Source organism: Brienomyrus brachyistius, chromosome 8 (genome assembly GCF_023856365.1).
Source record: "Brienomyrus brachyistius isolate T26 chromosome 8, BBRACH_0.4, whole genome shotgun sequence".
NCBI classification, from domain to species: Eukaryota; Metazoa; Chordata; class Actinopteri; order Osteoglossiformes; family Mormyridae; genus Brienomyrus; species Brienomyrus brachyistius.
Window position 1 is genome coordinate 21252692 of NC_064540.1, and position 12387 is coordinate 21265078.

A 12387-nucleotide genomic window follows, 5' to 3' on the forward strand; every position below is an offset into this window, starting at 1 on the left:
TATAATGGTTTGTGATGTGGACTTTTGTAATGGCATAAATGTTTAGTTTGAAAAAATCTCCTGTTGAGGACTATCATGTGACATATAAACAATGAATGAAATGATGGATAAAAAAAACAAAACATACTTTTATGACGCACAATTAAAGTGACAATGAGTGGCCGTGGAAAAAAATCGGGGAAATCATAATGCACCGTGAATGTGTCTGCGTTTAGTTCCTTGACATTCAGTTTGAATGCTATTCTTTAGCCAATAGTCATTAATCAAATAAAATCTACCTCAATCAACCTTTGTCCTGAAATCTGACCAGCTACGCTTTCTGTGGTCATCTAACCAGTAGAAAATGTAGAAGGACGTTAACCTTAAGAGAGGTTCGGAGAAAAAATACGCTAAAAATACTCTAATACGCTGAGAAAAAACACTTTGCTCTGTTTGTTTTACATTCCAATGATGAGCAGGCATGAGGACAAACTAATAAAGGGTTTATTAAAGGACACGGGAACAGGGCAAACAAAAGGCACCCCACATGGGGCCAAACGGAAAGCACAGCTGGTGATAGGGGACAAAACATGGGACAAACTCGGGAAAGACCAGGGACAACACTAGGGTGAGACACGTAGCTTACATGAAACAGGACCCAGGGAAAACAAGATGGGCTGTCACTGGGGCTGGCATGGAACTGTATGGATAGCAAGACCACACAGGGGTAGGGAGAACTAGGACCAGGATGAAAACACAACGGAACATCATAGAGACGCACTGAGTACACACCAGGGCAAACATGACACTCAGACAGGGGAAACGCACTAACGGGGACCGAGAGAAGGCAAGTAACAAGACAGAGAACGTAGGATGCAACTGACACACAGACCAACACAGGACGGACAGGTGAAGGATCACCAGGGCCAGACAGACAAGGGAGAACCATGGGCCTGGAAGGAGAAAAGGCAGGATGCGGCACTGGGGCAGGAACTGGGGCATGGCTGATGGGGACGAGGTTTGACGGGGAACTTCTCTGGGTCCTGGGAAGCTGGGCATTACTCTGGGGACACCGACCCTCTGAGGTCCTGGGGGGAGTCACAGTGGTGTCACAGGGCAAGTGAGACAGCCAAGAGGGGGCTGAAGGGACAGCCATGGTAGGTGACCTCCAGGGGCCGACCAGGCAAGAACCGGAGGCCCAACTGCTTGGTGCTCTGGAGGGGACTGGGTGTGGATAGGAACCTGCGGGACAGAGGAACAAGGTCACTATTGGGACAGCAGAGTTAGGGGGTGCCCCCCTGACCGCAGGGCTAAGGGGCGCTGCCAAGAAGGATGTGGGGCCTGAAGGTAACAAGAGTGGGGACAGGAACCGGAGGGCACTGGGACCACGGTGGAACTGGGACTGGTACTTTCCCTAGGACCTGAGACTTATATCAGTATAGGTGGGGGCTTTGGGACCTGCCGAAGAAGAGAGAGGGATGAGAACCAGCATTGCTGGGGTCACAGGGCAGGACCCGGCGTTGATGAGGGGCTGACTGGGCCTGAGCAAAAACGCGCATTGTAAGAAGTCCGGCTGACCTGGCGGACATGTCCCTGTCTTCCTCTCTGGGAGAAAGAGACCAGACTAAGACTCCCCCTGGAGCTTGTTACAACGAGAGGGTCAGTGAGGCAGGGCATGGCAGTTTGGCTCAGTCAAGAAGTTTAGAAGATGTGTGTTACAATTAAACTAAAAATACGAATAGTTTGTGAATTCTATGAAATCTGTAAATGATAATTGATCTTTTCAAAACAACTTCAAAAACCAAAAAAAAAAAAAAGCCCTGTAGTTTGACAAGACTCCTTCTGCTCCTGCTCAGTGTTTCCCTCCTTGAGGAAGCAAACCAGGAAAGTCACCTAACAGCTGCCATTTGTGAAATTCGGCCTATGAAGATGTCTTGTTGACGAGTTTGACGGTATGCATGATTCGGAAGCCCCCAGTCACCGTTATAGTACTGCTTTGCAGACTGTAAAACCCATGTAAGCAAACATGTCTCAGAAAAAGAAGTATTAAACACCTTATGAGAAAACCAAGCCCCCCACAAATGACCAAAAAAGATGCTAAAGGAATTAGCATATTAGCCAGGGGGTGTGTCTATGGTTGGGCAATGGGTGGACTGCAGGGACGCTGACCAGGGGGAAACTGGGTTGGTTGTCCCTTGGCCATGGGTCAAGGGGGGCCTAAAAGGCCCCTCTAACCTTCAAATATTCTGTTGGTATAATTTGCCAAAAATACATATTTGTGAAGACTTTAAATAGTATTTGCAGTCAACGGTCAACTTTACTTTCCCTCCTATAATGCAAAAATGGTTCAGTCTGCTATTTAGTGCTGGTCAAACAAACTCGCAGTCTTACCAAACGCAATGCTGACAACGCAGCAGCAAAATATATTTAGTTGTCGAGCACATTTTCCAGGATTTCCAGGAAATCTCTAAATAGCCCCGTTTTGAGTAATTGTAGGTAATCCTTGCTGTATTCCTGATTGTCATGCGTGCCCTTGCCTGTGTCTTGTGTGAACCCTGTCCAGTCTGTGCGTGTGTCTCATGTAAAATACCCCCCATGTGCGTGCCCTACAGTCCTGCAACAGACCTCTCTGTGTTTCCGTGTTATGTGTGTTTAGTGGTAGTTTTTTTGCCATATTAGTCTTTTTAAAGACTTAATAAAACGATCTTGTTTCTCCTTAAAAATGAGTCTCCTCCTCCTCTGCCATTGCTGGATTATATCGGTCTGCCACACATTACGGTATGTTTTTCAAAGCACGATAATCAACCACGGTGTTAACGATAATTTGAAATGGTAACACAGTCAGAAAACTTATCGCGTTGTCATCTTTTTGTTTTGACCAACAAAATGGCGGCATATGCGTGTGTCGGGCTGGGGGGCTTCGAGATTATCTTGTCCCTGCGCACGAGTAACACATGGCAGGCTTTGTGGGCCACGTCCAACCAACCAGAACATCTGCCCACACAGTGGATCGCCACTACCCCAGTCGACAACTTTCACTGTCGCTGTCATTTGTTGGTAACATCAGTGCTAATAGACAGTGCCCCCCCCCCCATTGAAAATCTTGGGCCCACACTGTGGGACAGCTAACAGATCGCTGCTTTTGTCCTCTGGAAAGAAGGAACATGTGCATTATTTTGTTCATGTTCCTCAGGATATCTTCAGGGTACACCTGCGTTCTGATGGAGGATGCAGCACTAGAAATGAAGGACCAACCCTCTTTTTGAGTTTACTGCAAAGAAAGAAAACTACAGTATGACTGTTTTATTTAACACAATCCCTAATTGCTTCCATATGTTATGTATGCGATTAGCTTTTTTTGCAACCAACAAAACTTGTAAAAACAACGTCAGCTTTACATATTTTTTGTAAGGCGGCTATTAGATGCCTTTTCTTAATTCGATTTTTAATGAGATTCTTGCTTTATATTGATGTATAGAGTACAATTATGCTAAGTGAAAACGGCATTGCAAAATATTTCGGTACATAAAGTTTATTTCTAATTCAGCAACAACAAACTTAGTAAAACCATCTGCGCAAATACGAACAGAAATTATACACGAGAACTTTATGTAGACATAAAAGTGAAATTGTCTGATGAGCTCATGTACAGACTCCAGACTCCAAATTAAGTTAAATAATGCTTACATTCCTTATTTGCTGTATGTAGGAAACAAGTGTGGGAGAAAGGAAAAAATAAATTCTAGAACACATTCCCAAATGTTCTCAAACTTCCCTTGGAACTCCCAAGCCATTCCATACATTTATTGTCTTCCATCGCTAACAATACGGGATAACGTGGGGTCTCAAAGAATTTGAGCCCCTCAAACTTTTGCCCTGATTAACACTGACCGTGTGGCTGTTCTAACAAACTAACAGCTAACATTCAATTCCAGATAAATAATCCATTTCTTTGGAGAGAGAAGGTCTGTTGGTTGTTGCATAGTTTGAAAATCTGTGTGTACCAGAAAACAGAGAAGATCCCAAGGCAGTGATTCTAAGGGTCTCACACCAAAGCAGTAATTCTAGAGATCCATCTGATTCTTTATGTGAATTCATGACCTAAGGAAACTCTCAGACCAGAAGCTTCTAATGCAAGGTCCAGGTGTCTTCCAGACAGTGCTACCTGAGCGGCTGGCAGCCATCAGAGAAGTCTCTATATCGATGTGCAACTTCTTCTTATTTGCAGCTTCAAGAAGCAAACAGGCCAGACATCTACATGGAATTCATATGAACTGAGTCTGGTTTAGTGCACCTGATTTGATCTGCATAGGGCAGGATTCCATCATTCCATCATCTTTTTAGTCATCAGTCACAGTTTTCAGTCTTTGCAATAAGCACAAAAGAAATGGGTTGGTCCTTCATTTCTAGCACTGCATCCTCCCTCAGATCACTGATGTGCCCCGAAGATATTCAGAGGAAACTGAAATCGAAGCTGACACCACCCTGTCTGGGGAGTTTGAGTTATTCTTAGCCATGTTTAAGGGGTTTAATAAAGTGGTGCTAACAGCATGTAATGGGAGCTGAACAGGACCCACAATTTGCACAGATAATGAGCATTAATTTGCTTGGCACAGTCTGTGGCCTAGCAGGCGGCACCGGTGTCATAATTCCTTCATATAGGTCCCACAGGCCCACGTCTCCCTTAAGCCGCCCTTTTCTCCCCTAAATTATTTCTGTAATACTGGGCTACATCAAAGACCTGAGCGTTTTCAGTCTTATGATACTGTCATTCGTCTTTAGGCTGCTCAGGGCAAAGGTCAGAGTTGTATTCGAGGCAAGTCCTTTTCTCGCTATCGCGGGGGACTGAGAGATCAAACAGCTTTCTTCAAAAACACAAAAGTGGAGAAACACTACGCATGAGGACACGTTAGCATGTAGGGATTCCAAGAATGGAACAGGGGAAAAGGGAAAGAGGGAAAAAAAATCACTTTCTGCTTTTCCATGTCATATATTTGTATAACATTTTTTTAAATGAAATTTAAAATGATATAAAGTTAAAGTTATAGATTTCCTCTTAATGGCTTTTATGTCACATCTGGGTGATGTCTACGGCATCGTCACCACCCCTGTGCACAGTATTTTCCATTATATTTTTGCAACATTAACAGCATTTAGACATAACAACATTTTTAAATTATTGACTGTACTTATAAAAACGAAAGAAGATTTTGGTAACAGTTTCTAATTATTCCGGCAGCTTCATCTCTGAAAGGAAACACAGACCCTAGAATTTTTCTTATTAAAGTAAATATATATACTGTATATCTTAAACTTAAGAGGATTCGTAAGAAATTCACTTGAAAAACACATTTATTCATGATTCTTGATTCTGAATTGCTTACCAGTTCATTGTCAAATGTGTTTACCCTTTTATACCTTTTTTCCTGACGTCATTTGCATTCTGAGATTCCACTTTTTTGAAGCATATCCCCATAACATCTGGTGATGTGTCGTCTCTTTAAACCTTAGCTCTTGTCCTGTTGTTTCCAGTCGGAAAGTTAGTCATTAAGAACGCCCAAGTAGCAGTGAAAGAGCGTTGGATATGTTACAGTTAGGCCGAACTTCACACCCTCTGAAATCAGACAGCATGCAGTAAGTTCCCCTCACATAAGAATGAAATATTTTCGTTACGTAGGCCAATTTTTGTCCACTTGCACAGTTGCTTGTCATTAGATCTTATTTTCATCCGGCTCTGACATCTGCTGAAGAACTGACTAAGCAGAAACATCTTCCCTCAAAGACACTGGAAGGGCGCAGGGTCCTCTGGGGAGAAACAACATTACAGGATCTACAGACTCCTGTGCAAGGAGCAAATTACTGCCAGTCACACTTACTACTACAAGTATAGTTCATTCTTTATATTGATTTTTCTCAACAAAGTTATTGGAGAAGTTCGGATGGGGTTGCTGGTTACTGGGGGCTTCCTTGTTTAGTGTAGGGGGCTAGTATTACATGGGGTCCAAATTTGGAGCCAAGTGTGATCGTAGTCTTTAGTATTATTTCTCAGAATTGGCCTATACCAGTAAGGAAGACTGGGCATCTAAGATGATCTCCAGACCTTCCTGAATAGGCCCAATCTTGTCCAGTCTCAGAATCTAAGCAGAGCTGGACCAGGTTAGTACTTGGGGGAGACGTGATCTCCAGAGGGTTAGGATGCTATACCTGGGATTGAAAGGTTGCTGGTCTGAATCCGATGACTAGCAGACTGAGGTTCCATTGTGACGCAAACTATCAATGGCTGCAGAGCTTATCAAAGTCAGGCAAAGTTTCAATTTACATGTATCATTTTTTAGGTTATTTTTAGTTAGTTTGTCTTTGGTGAACTGGCCGCTACATGCCATATGGTCATAACAGCACCTGATGGATTAATGCTACTCAAGAAGATCAATTTACCTTTTTTCTTCTGGCTATGCTGTTAGCGTGGATAGTGGTTAAATAGTTTTTCACAGAAGACAGGTCAAAGCTTTTGATCTCAGATTGCAGTGAATGAACTATAAAAGGAAACAATAACTATATTTATACTTTCTGGGTATCAATCATTGATTTCATGTGGAACTCAATGTCTCACTGAGGGTATTTCCGTACATCTTCTCTGTGTTTACAATGTTTTCACAGCGGAGAGGCCTTATTTATTAACTTTGACCCCAGGTTGATCTCTCCTTTCTGTTTTACGGTACAATAGTTTGTAGAGAATAAGACTTAGGGCAGTGTCAATCGCTGGTTACAGTACTTTGGACTGACACGTTTCTAGGTTTACATTTTCCAAAACAAAAGAGGGTTTGGTGTGTGCAAGGGGCATACCAGATTACAGAATTCTACCATCTGCACAGGTTCTCATGGAGCTTCTTGCCCTTCCTGAGCGATGACCTTGTTGGAAGATGACACTTAGTCCTGAGGGAATTCTAAAGCTGTAGTGCTCCAGTGGCATGCTACCTCCAACCTACTTCTCTCCAGCCCCTTTCACGATGCTTGGCATGGCCTGACTTCTTGGAGATGTGTTACTTTGCAATGCCAGCAATAATGCAGCTGCTAAAACCAGCCTGAAGATGCAGTGTCATTAATTCCACAAAGACTAATTCCCATGTTACCTTTCAGACCAGATAGTTCACAACCCTTATAATCAATGTTGGGCATTTCAGGTCCAGAGACTACAAATCCAGACCAAGATTTTGTTTCTACCAACCAGTAGAGCATAAATAGTCAGTCACAGAGTTTTCACCTGGTTGGCAGAAACAAAATATTGGTCTGGATTTGTAATTTCTGCACCTGAAATGCCCAATACTGCTTATAATTGCTTAAATTTTTGCAGCATAGAATGGAATGAACCACAGCAAACACTCATCCGTTCCCCAAAACAGTAAAAGATCTCCCAAGGTTCAAAGACAATCTTCACGGTGAGGCAGACTCTCTAACATCTATTTTTATAAGACAACTGTGACAATTTTCTCACACTGATTTTGTTTTCTGGTCTGTACAAGAAAGGCCAGAGCAGGCTGAGGAAGCTAAGGACTCTTGGTGTGAGCAGTAGGCTGCTAGAGATGTTCTATCAGTCTGGCTAAGACACTCATCTATGTCACGGTCTACTGGGATATCAAAACAACCTCAGGCTAATGATTTTTTTTCACTGCTTTTCCGTTATGTCTGTGTCTCCTTTTCTCGTTGCTCTAAAACTTAAATGTATTATCAGGCTTCAGGGAACTTTCTTTACACATTTTACATCTGGGCAATAAGCCGTAAGGCCGGAGGCTGGCCAGCACCAGCCCTCACATCCCCCCAAACGGTGAGTAACAGGTGCCATTTCCATGCATCCATGCAAATTTGTGTTTTATTGTTTACAAAATATGCAGAATTCCAGTAATAAACAGATCTTAGTTTCAATGTTAAATGTCTGCCATTATCATTAACTAAAACTAAAATATATTTAAAAATTACATAGAAATACCTTGAAAATATAAAACCACATTGAAAATAAACTAAAACTAAACTGGAATGCAAATGAAAACTGAAAACTAAATTTATAAAAATCAAACTGGCCTGGACTGGAAAATCATTTTATTTATTGCACGTTGCTGTTCATTCAATTCCATACCCAGTTGTTTAACCCTTCGCCACCAAACCAAGGTGTTAAAATGTATTTCTTTTGTGTTTTGTATATCTGCCTATGTTTATGTGTGTGTGTGTGTGTGTGTGTGTGTGTGCGTGTGTGTGTGTGTGTGTGCGTGCGTGCGTGTCTCTTTTTGGCTGTACCTTCCCAACTAGATAAAAAAAGGCATAGCACCAATTAACTTTTTTCTAATGCATCTTAAGAGCATTCTGGGTTTCCCAACAGGCCTGTCCAAATTGTCTTTCATCTTCTGCAGAGGGAAACGAATGAGAATTTTCTATGTCTCAGATAAAACAGCGAGACGCACTTTTGCTTTAATAGGCGTTTTTTAAACCATTCTGGGTCTCCCAACAGGCCTGTCCAAATTGTCTTTCATCTTCTTCAGAGGGAAACGAATGAGAATTTTCTATGACTCAGATAAAACAGCGAGACGCACTTCAGCTTTAATATGCATTTTTTTAAAACCATAACCTTGAATCCTCTTCATCAAAACCTAAACCACTTTGTTTAACCACAGATTTGCTCCTTTTCTCATTTTATTTACAAAGCTTGCTTTAGTGTAACTGGAATCGCCAGTGATTTGTGAATTATCTGTGTGGTTGCAGTTTGTTCCTGCTCTTACCTTTAACCTTCTGATGCAAATCAGCATTTCGATCATTAGATCATTTGCAAGGGAGACAAAAGGGTTTGTGTCATAAACAATAGGCTCTTGGGCCCCATTGTACATTTTCCACCCGGCATCTGCATTCCCATCATGGAGCAAGTGAAGCACCACAATCAGGATTCATATTAATAGCCAGGTACACCGACATGTACTAGCAATGTGTTTTGGCCGTATTGGTGCATACATTCACTGAAGAAATTGACGAAAGAAAAATACAGATAGAATTAAATAAAACAGATCTGAGTCCAAAAAAAGTTTAAAGCAATTAAAAACTTTTCAATCCCTTTGAAGGAAATGCAGCTCTGGATTATTTTAAGGGTGTGGATTGAAACTACACTATCGATTGTTCTCTTGAATGATTTCATCATCTGATCTAAGTTCACTGAGTATACAGTCAGGTCCATAAATATTGGGACATCGACACAATTCTAATACTGGTTCCCTTGTATTTATTGATGATGTGCCTGCTGACAAAAGCAGCAGGATGAATTCTGAAGTGTTTCGGGTAATATTATCTGCTCATATTCAGCCAAATGCTTCAGAACTCATTGGACGACACTTCATAGTGCCCAAGCATCACTAGGGATGTAACCCAGCATTTGATGATGCCTGTGCATTCCAGACTTCAGGCTGTAATTGACTGCAAAGGATGTGCAACCAAGTATTAAAAAGTGAAAGTTTGATTTATGATTTTTAATTTGTCCCATTACTTTTGGTCCCTTAAAAAGTGGGAGGCACATATACAAACTGCTGTAATTCCTACACAGTTCACCTGATTTGTATGTAAATACCCTCAAATTAAAGCTGAAAGTCTACAGTTAAAGCACATCTTGTTCATTTCATTTCAAATCTATTGTGGTGGTGTATAGAGCCAAAAAGATTAGAATTGTGTCGATGTCCCAATATTCATGGACCTGACTGTATGGTGTTAAAGTCTGTCACTTGGCAATTTTGTGCATTTTTCTGAAGGGTTTCACCCATTTTGCAGCCAATTCATTTTCGTACAATGACAGCTGAGGAACCATGTTCGTTTTTATTGTAAATTCACCCCTACGAGTTAATCATAGTCCTTTTAAGTGTAGTGTCCTTATTTTTTATAAGGGACAGAATTGTAAAACTGTAGCTGTTCTGAAGGAACGCGCCTTTGGATAAAGATATGAGTGGTGCGTGGTTCTGTGCTTGTGACGGTCAGCAGATCAAATCCCAATGTTGGCAGACTGATGTCAACATTGGGCCATTGAGCAAGGCCCTTGACTCCAGCTGCTCCTGTTTCATTAGTTGAACCTGCCCTCTAATCATCACATGTACCCTACTTTGGACAACAGCATCAGCTAAACAAACAAGCCGTGTGAAAACGTCGCTAAGGCTTACGTTGCCATTCAGTTCATCTAATTAAGAGTACTAAGAACGCATAGTATATCGATATTCGTTTTACAATGCAAGTTTACGCAGTAAACATTCTGTATCTTTTTCCATCAATAATCGACAATGATGAATGTCTGAAGTTAAAACATCCATCAAACCAAATGTCATGTCGCTCAGTAAATTATCCTGTTTTTGTAATGAAGCCATTCAACAGTCTGATCTATTTATGATTCGTTCTCACATGATTTTCCGTTTTTTAAAATCTGGATGCAGCTACTTAAGTCATTCAACTTTGCCGTTTACTTCTAGGTACAAGACCTACGGCGAGAAGCTGGGGTTGGGGTCTCCTCCCTTCCTCCCTCCTGCCAACACATTCTGTGGCCTCCTGTCTATATAGTCCTTTTTCTCTTGCATTTATGTCTTCTGACTTTTATTCAATGGGAAAATTAATGAACTAAGGCTTTGGGTAAGGTTTTAGAATCTGTTATTAACGTGCATGTCACTCCGCTAGCAGTGGTTGCTCCGCTCTCATTCCCACGCAGGGTCTCCATTAACTCAGTGTCACCCAACCTGGTCCCACGTTTTTCTTCCTCCTGGGCGGGTGTCCCAAGGACCAGGTTGGGAAACTGACTGACACAATGTTGAATCCTGTTTTACTGAATCCTTCCTCAAAAGCCAGCGGCAGAACAGGCAGAGAACAGCTGGGCAAAGGACAGTCGTAGGCAAAGCCAATAAAGCACACATGCCCGTTTTTTTAAACCAAAATGAATGAAATAAAGGCAATGGTGAGTATGGGGTGGAATTCGTCATTGCTTGCATGCAGATTTTGCAGATGAAGGGAAGTCTGGGTTGGCCATGTAATCCTGTGCAGGTGGCAGTGATTTCTGCTTGTGCCACAGCTGTGAAGTATATAGCTTTCTGGGCCGCAGTGAAGTAGGCCAGACCCTCTTAAATCCAACCTGTCCAGTCAAATTTGTATAACCGCAACCACATCTGTCAAAACACACAATGAATTCTTACCCATATCCTCAGACTGAAGTACAGACTTACTGTACATGTAGGCACTGATGTGCTCCAAGCAACTTTTTAATGTCCCTGACACGAAGATACAACTATCTACACAGGTAGATTAAAAATCAGCACGTGCAGAGACGTTTCGAAGGGGGCAGATGCCCAACTGGTCCAGTAACACATAAAGATCAACAGCGACGATCATGAGTGACTTTGCAGGCTGGGTATGACCCCTGGTTGCAAACAGACTTAGACACCCAGCACCCACCTGCAGCCAAACGTCCAAAAATATCGCGACTCATCTAGATTCCCCAGATAAAACTTCCATCCAGCAGCTTGTAGACAAAGTTTAACAAGTTTAAATAGATTCAATGAGACAATCATCCCCGGCAGGAAAATCAGAACAGACATGCCAGCATCACACAAGTAAACCCACCCTGAACACAGTGACTTGGTTAAGGTTCAACGTGCAGTGAGCAAAACACCCCTAACTGTAGACACTGCTTTCTGTGTGAGGAGGGGGGGCCACAAGGCAGTACGGTGTCTTACTGCTCATCTCAAACACTGTGCTGCATTCTGATGTTGCCCCTACAACTTTTCTTAAAAGTATTTGAATGCAAATATATTCAACACTATCCAGTGGTACAGGGTGGCATCCCGTCAGAATGTCCCCACATCAGGATGTCAATATTATTTATAAGCGAATACAAATCTAACACGGAAGAAATTTCGAGAACTGATGTATTGCAAAGGTGGCATGAATGAGATACCTGAATTCAATCATTAATTAAGAAGTGTGACCCAATGCTTTTGTCTATATAGTGTATGTCTGTGTACCTCTTGTATATAAAACAGTGATAACCCCCCCCCATCACCCTTTGAAATTCTCTTTCCAGATTATTTCATCAGAAAATGATTAAACTCTGTAAATCTTCAGGGTATGATCTGAAGAATGTTTTAATATGATTTAATGTTTTAATCTCTAAATGTGCATATGCCACACACCTCTAAAATGATAAGATATATTTGATTAAAGAGTTTTTATCAATCTTTGAATAAACTATATTTTGATGTCGGTTAAGTTAGAGCTTGTGCTACAACAGCATCTCTAAGATAGAAAAAAATATTAGGTTTGTTTTGCACTGACACAATAACGTTTTATATAATGATTAGTGAGAGATATTGACAAATAATCCAACAGCGGTTTGATATATTTACATGA

The 12387-nt window shown here is 41.7% G+C and overlaps 1 long non-coding RNA gene across 1 annotated transcript; it reads right to left on the reverse strand.

Annotated features, from left to right (window-relative positions):
• Positions 1 to 461: 461 nt before the first annotated feature.
• Positions 462 to 5584, reverse strand: LOC125747769 (uncharacterized). The gene is made up of 2 exons (XR_007399374.1): positions 5364 to 5584; positions 462 to 1221 (listed from the first exon to the last, which is right to left on the reverse strand). It is a non-coding gene; the product is annotated as an uncharacterized LOC125747769 (long non-coding RNA).
• Positions 5585 to 12387: the final 6803 nt, after the last annotated feature.